Source organism: Callospermophilus lateralis, unplaced genomic scaffold, assembly GCF_048772815.1.
Source record: "Callospermophilus lateralis isolate mCalLat2 unplaced genomic scaffold, mCalLat2.hap1 Scaffold_161, whole genome shotgun sequence".
NCBI classification, from domain to species: domain Eukaryota; kingdom Metazoa; phylum Chordata; class Mammalia; order Rodentia; family Sciuridae; genus Callospermophilus; species Callospermophilus lateralis.
In genome coordinates, this window is record NW_027512709.1 from 2466771 (window position 1) to 2474205 (window position 7435).

Genomic DNA, 7435 nt, shown 5'->3' on the forward strand with positions numbered 1-7435 from the left:
AGAATTGTAAGTGACTATGCCTTTTTAATAAATAAAAAGAAGGCTCTAGTGCAGAAAGTAGTGGAACTAGCATAACACCTTTCCTAATCTACTTTTCAGACACAGTTCCAGACTCTTGGCTGAGGTCACTCGGATGAGAAGCTGTGTGCATGCCTGGAATCAAGAGACACAGCTGAAAGACTCCCAATTGCTTTCTGCCTTTTGAAAAGTCCAGAACATCATCCCTTTGGACTCCGGCATTCTGTACATCTCAACAGAGACTACTCGAATGTTTACATTTTCTGCTCCGTGTCGACAGATAGAGTTCTCATTTTGTTAAAACTCACTCCCCAGGGCTGAGACTTGAGCTTGTTCGGCAAGCCAGCATGGCTGGGGTGAGCCTGGTAGCAGCCGCTTGCCAACTGGTGCTAGGCTTGCTAGTGACCTCCTTCACGGAGTCTTCCATACAGAATAGTGAGTGTCCACAACTCTGCGTCTGTGAAATTCGACCCTGGTTTACCCCGCAGTTCACCTACAGGGAAGCCACCACAGTCGACTGTAATGATCTCCGCCTCACGAGGATTCCTAGCAACCTTTCTAGTGACAGGCAAGTGCTTCTCTTACAGAGCAATAACATCGCGAAGATGGTAGATGAACTTCAACAGCTGTTCAACTTGACTGAGCTAGATTTCTCCCAAAACAACTTTACCAATATTAAGGAGGTAGGGCTGGCGAACTTGACTCAGCTCACTACTCTGCATTTGGAGGAAAATCAGATCACAGAGATGACTGATTATTGTCTGCAAGACCTCAGCAACCTCCAGGAACTCTACATCAACCACAACCAGATCAGCACTATCTCTGCTAACGCCTTTGCAGGCTTAAAAAATCTTCTAAGGCTCCACCTGAATTCCAACAAGTTGAAGGTCATTGATAATTGCTGGTTTGATTTGACACCTAACCTGGAAATTCTGATGATTGGGGAAAACCCTGTGATTGGAATTTTGGATATGAACTTTAAAACCCTCTCAAACTTGAGAAGCTTAGTTTTGGCAGGAATGTATCTCACCGTTATCCCTGGAAATGCCTTGGTGGGCCTGGATAGCCTTGAGAGCCTGTCTTTTTATGATAACAAACTGGTCAAAGTCCCTCAACTCACCCTGCAAAAAGTCCGCAATTTAAAATTCTTAGACCTCAACAAAAATCCCATTCACAAAATCCAAGAAGGAGACTTCAAAAACATGCTCCGGTTAAAAGAACTAGAGATAAACAATATGGGGGGACTTGTTTCCGTGGACCGCTATGCCCTGGATAACCTACCAGAACTCACAAAACTAGAAGCCACCGATAACCCCAAATTGTCTTACATCCATTGCTTGGCTTTCCGAAGCGTTCCTGCCCTGGAAAGCTTGATGCTGAACAACAATGCTTTGAATGCCGTTTACCAAAAGACGGTAGAGTCCCTTCCCAATCTGCAGGAGATCAGTATCCACAGCAATCCCTTGAGGTGTGACTGTGTCATCCACTGGATTAACTCCAACAAAACCAACATCTGCTTCATGGAGCCTTTATCCATGTTCTGTGCCATGCCCCCCGAATACAGAGGGCAGCAGGTGAAGGAAGTTTTAATCCAGGATTCAAGTGAACAGTGCCTGCCAGTTATCTCTCACGACACATTCCCAAATCATTTAAACATGGAGATTGGCACTACAGTTTTTCTAGACTGCTGGCCATGGCTGAGCCAGAACCTGAAATTTACTGGGTCACTCCCATTGGAAATAAAATAACGGTGGATACACTTTCGGAAAAATACAAGCTAAGCAGTGAAGGTACCTTGGAAATAGCTAATATACAGATCGAAGACTCAGGAAGATACACGTGTGTTGCCCAGAATGTCCAAGGGGCAGACATTCGGGTGGCCACCATCAAGGTCAATGGAACCCTTCTGGATGGTACCCAGGTGCTGAAAATCTATGTCAAGCAGACAGAATCTCATTCCATCTTAGTGTCTTGGAAGGTCAACTCCAATGTCAGGACATCAAATTTAAAATGGTCGTCGGCCACCATGAAGATCGACAACCCCCACATCACATACACGGCCAGGGTCCCAGTAGACGTTCATGAATACAACCTGACCCATCTGCAGCCTTCTGCCGATTACGAAGTATGCCTCACTGTGTCCAACATTCACCAGCAGACTCAAAAGTCATGTGTCAACATCACAAACAAAACTGCTGCCTTTGCCCTGGACATCTCTGACCAAGAAACCAGCACAGCCCTCGCCGCGGTCATGGGGTCCATGTTCGCCGTCATTAGCCTCGCATCCATGGCTGTGTACATTGCCAAGAGATTTAAGAGGAAAAACTACCACCATTCCCTAAAAAAGTATATGCAAAAAACCTCTTCCATCCCCCTGAACGAGCTGTACCCACCACTCATTAACCTCTGGGAAGGTGACAGTGAGAAAGACAAGGATGGTTCGGCAGAGGCCAAGCCAACCCAGGTCGACACATCCAGAAGCTACTACATGTGGTAACTCAGTGGATATTTTGCTTCTGGTAGTAAGGAGCACAAAGACGTTTTTGCTTTATTCTGCAAAAGTAACCAGTTGAAGACTTTTGTATTTTTGACTTTGCTAGTTTGTGGCAGAGTGGAGAGGACAGGTGGATATTTCAATTTTTTTTTTAGTATAGCGTATCGCAAGGGTTCCACACGGCTGGCAGCAACTCTAGGCTTCCAGTTTGTGTTTGGTTTTTATTCTTATCATTATTATTATGATGATTATTACTTTTATTATTATTATTATTTTATTTTAGTTGTTGTGCTAAACTCAATAATGCTATCCTAACTACAGTGCTCAGTAAAATGATTAATGACAGGTTGGGGTTCCCCTGTGCTTTGACCAATAGCATGACCCCTTCTTCTGAAGCCATCAGTAGGAAGTTCCGCATCCTCCAAAAAAAAGGTAATTAATATACAGTTTTGAAGCAGCATTGAACCTTTTGTAGCAATCTGGTTTACAGACTTTAACCCAAGAAGCTGACTAGACTGCCTACCTCCTTGAATGACTTTAGTTGACTGTACTGTAATGTTGTATCAACTGAATTGAATGTTTGCCTTTCAACAACCACTTCTCTTTCATTTTTCCTCTTTTTTTTGTAATAGTTAAAGAGGCTTAGAAAAAGCTAACAGGCAATAGAAATATGTATATCAGATTTTTTAATGTAACAAACTACATGTTAATTGTTACCTTATTCTTTTTATCTTTAGTAGACACTTTTAAAAGAAGAGATAATTTTGTTGTGTTGAACTCACCAACCTGTGGTGTACAAATGAAGACAGAACTATAATAAATTAGTTTTGTTCTGATTTTTTTAGAACACTTGCAATAACGTATCGTTTATAGTTCTTACAGCCACAGTGGTAATGATATATTTTTCACATCCATGAAACAACAAATGAAATAAATCAGCTGTCACACGATGTCTCTTAAAAAGCTAGACCCTAAAATGTTTTGAATTCTTTTTGTACAGGAAGAAATAACTATTTTAATTCAGATATTCTAAGGAGAAGTGTTTCTATATTTTAAATATTACTGACCAGAATCAAATGGGAGGGTGTTCATATTAAAGAAAGAAGCTGTATTACTATATCCCATGCATACCTAAACAATCTCTCTCTTTCTCTCTCTCTCTCTCTCTCTCTCTCTCTCTCTCTCTCTCTCACACACACACACACACACACACACACACACACACACACACACACGGATACTTTGGATTTGTCATTCCTTTTCTGTAAGGGTTAAGACCTGATTTATTTTTTACAGTATCCACATTCTCCACCCATGTGTGAAGCATGGAGTCATGGACTCTTTCAAGTGTATTTCTGTATCCCTTTTAACAGCCATCTATATGCTTAGACTCACATGAATCTGTGAATCAGTGTGGCAATATCTGCTGAGACAAGTCAACGATGGAGAGAAAACAGAACAACTTCTGTATGGTGGACATTTTTCATTCAAATCATAATACACAATATATAGTTGGGCAGAGTTGAGTGTGTCAAGATCACCCGGGAAACATCAGTGTGAAGTTGAGAACAGGAGCTAGTTTTAGGAGGAAGGCCAGGAAGGGAGGAGACGGGGAGGGAATTTGAAAGTATAGGTAGAGGACAAAAGAGCCATTTGAAAATTGAAATGGACGAGGCAGAGACATAAAGAAAGGCTATCCCAGATGGCAGCTCTGACATGGACACACTGTCACATCAGGAGTGATTAGACTGTCAAAAGGGACCAAGATGAAGCAGGTGCCAGAGGGGCCACAGAAAGGACAAGGGGGCAGAAAGAAAGTCCAGATGAGGCGGGCTGAGAGCCTTGGGTCTTCGTCAAGTTTTCTGTTTTGTGAATTATTAAAAAAAATATATATATAAATATTAGGGAGCTGGGGGTGTAGCTCAGTGGTCATGCATTTGCCTTGCATGCACCAGGCCCTGGGTTCAATCCTAGCACTGGGGTTGGGGGTACGAGGGAGTCATTTCTTTATATTTCTAAAAGAAGTGGGGAGGGAACTTCAGATGCTGAAACAAGCAAGCTGCAACAGGAAAAGAGTGAGTACCTGAGCTAGAAGCATCCTTTCCCACAGCCTTCATCTGTTGATAAGAAAAACTGAGGCCCAAGGAGGGTTTGCCACTGATCCAGGTCAGGTCCTCCTGCCCTTTGAGAACTCTGTACCCCACAGATTGCTTCAGGCCCAGCAGCCTGGTAGACTCCCGTGCAGGGCTCCTCAGCTCTGAACAACCTGTGCTGCCCCTGCTTTAAAAATGCAGCACACCCTCAATTCCTGTTGACTCAGGATGACTTTCAGCACAAAGGGTAGTGCAGAGGACCAGGGAACTGTCTGCCTTGCTGGTACTGCCAAGTACATGTGGGAAACAGAAGTGAAGATGCTTTGGATGCAACCAGGAAGCATTTCCTGTTGGGTGAGTCTTGTTTTCAAACATCTGCAGAGTAGTAAACCATCTATCAACAGCTCTGCTACATCCAAAAGTGGTGAAAGCAAGCAGCACTGAAAATGAGACCCACAGTGGCTTGCAGCTGTAGGGAGGAGGCACCATTTACCCACAAAGCAAGGATTGGAACCTGGCACAGAATGGGCATGGAAACTTTGGCGAAATAACTGAAGTAAAACAGTTCAGCCATGCTTCATTCTGAGTACATAGCAAGCTCAAGGAATTCCAAATGTTTTTGCCAATGATATTCTTTGCCAGGTCAGTTGGGAAATTTTTTGTTGTTGTTGTTTATTTTATTTTGTTTTGTTTTTTTTACTTTGAAAAAGTATTGAAGCTTTTTTCCCCCCTGCCCATGATAATGGCTCAGATTTCATTCAATAGAAAGCAAGATGGCATAGCTCTTTTTCCCCCTAGTCAAGTATTTTCTCATTTGTATTAAATTTAATTTGATCAGTTAGGCAGTGAAATTAGACATCAGACTAGGTTCTGATTGATAATGGAGGTGCCATCACCTTTACCAGTGAAGTGGCTATTATAGATCTAATTTCACATTTTCCCTCTTACTCCCCATTGCTCTGAGGGCATACAGTGTGTCTCTAACCTGATTTTACAAGGTTATTTTTGGAACATTTCCCTAAAACAGGCATTCCCTAATTTGCTCATCTAATTAATGACAAATCAAATTAATGCCATGAATTTTAAAAAATGCATGATCATCAGTGTTTCTACTTAGAACTCTGTGACTGGCAAAAAATAATCGTCTTTAATTCTTTTGCAAACAATACCAAAATCATATTTTCTGTCATTTTGTATATGTATTCATTTATTCATTCATTTGCTAACAACACCACGATTACCCTCTTTGCTTGATGTTTGCTTTCTATCTCTTTTCATTTTTCAAAGCATTTTCTTTTCTTCATTCCTGTTTTCATCATGGGGTGGGGGGAAGCATTTTGTACTTCTAACACTTTTCTGGGCAAAACCACTTTCTGCCTTTCTGTTCACTGAAAAGGAGAATTTAACCCCTTCTGATGAATTCTAAGTACAATTGAAAATTCACCTTACTTTCTTCACCTTACTTCTTTCACTCTTACCCTGCTTGCAAATAGACTTTATTCTTTCCTTTAAAAAAAATTCTTCTTTTAATTCAAAAGGAATTATCTGGGAGAAAATGTTTCTTTAAAGCTCAGATTTAGAATCACCATTTGATTTGTTACTCTCAAATGAACCTCTGCAGGCCTTGATCTAATCTGGGGTAGAAATGATTTCTCCATTGCCTCTTCCCCACTAATAATCAGCTCCTCTCAATCAGTTAAACTGGGAATTTAAGGTACATGGTGAAAATAAGGAGCTGGTGTGGGAACTAATGATTTTTATCCTTGCTGGTTAATGGAACTAAAGGGTTTCTTACATTGTAGAACACCTTGGAGACTTGATGGTACTAATAGAAAGTGCATAGCATTGGGCCGCTGATATCTCAGAAGAAAATGGGGGTTTGATTTAATCCTGAAAAAGTTTGGTAAGTTGTGGATTATTCCTTTCCAACTTACAGATAGGAAAACTAAGACCCATAGAAGTATTTGCTGATACCAGGCAGCTCTGTAAGAAGGGGTCCATCGTGGGATCCCCAAGCTCTCAGTTTTCTCTCCCTCCACCCAGGAGGAAAAGGGAGCTTCTATTGAAGGGCAAATGCTGAAGGTCACTAGGCACCTTGGGAAAGAGCAAAAGCACAGTTGCAGGGAGGGACACTGAAGGCTTCCTTCTTGTTTTGAATTTTTTCTCTCCTTTAGGAAACACTACATGCTGGGATCTGTAATAGTTTTCTGCTTCAAAACTGGGTTTCCACCAGGCTAAATTTTAATTCTAGTCTTCAACTGCCCCATGCCTATACCTGTTACACACTTGTAAAATTAAAATGTTTAAAGCTTTTTTTTTTAATTGGAGGAAATTAAAAACTCATTTGTCCCTTAGGAGAAAGGGACAACTTACATAAAACTAATGACAAACTCCAAAACCTAAACAGGAGAATGTGAAACCCACGTAAGTGAACAGTTGCAAGGGTGGTATCTGACATCCTGGAAAAACCCAGATCAACCAAACGAATTGGTGGAGTTTGCGGGTAGATTTCTGTTTAGCCAATCCTATGCCCCCCAACACACACCAAAAAGGAGTCTCGGAGCTGTCAAAAGACATTAGAATGGCAGAGATTATTTTAAAAGGGAAATGTAATTGCCCTTGCAATGTACTCCACCTTGTCAGTTATATAGGAAGCAAAACCCGTGTTGTGTACCTCATGAAAGTATCTCTGGACATAAATTGGGTTTTTTCTTCTTAAACCATTAAGGTTAGTCTCATTTTAATCATTTCTCTGATCTGCTTTTTGAAGCTATGCCCCATCCACCTTGGCCTTTCACTTTCTCTCATAAGGTTAGACTGACAAAATGAA

The 7435-nt window shown here is 41.3% G+C and overlaps 1 pseudogene; it reads left to right on the top strand.

The window, feature by feature from the left end:
• The first annotated feature begins 365 nt into the window (after positions 1 to 365).
• Positions 366 to 2515, top strand: LOC143640283 (leucine-rich repeat neuronal protein 1-like; annotated as a pseudogene).
• Positions 2516 to 7435: the final 4920 nt, after the last annotated feature.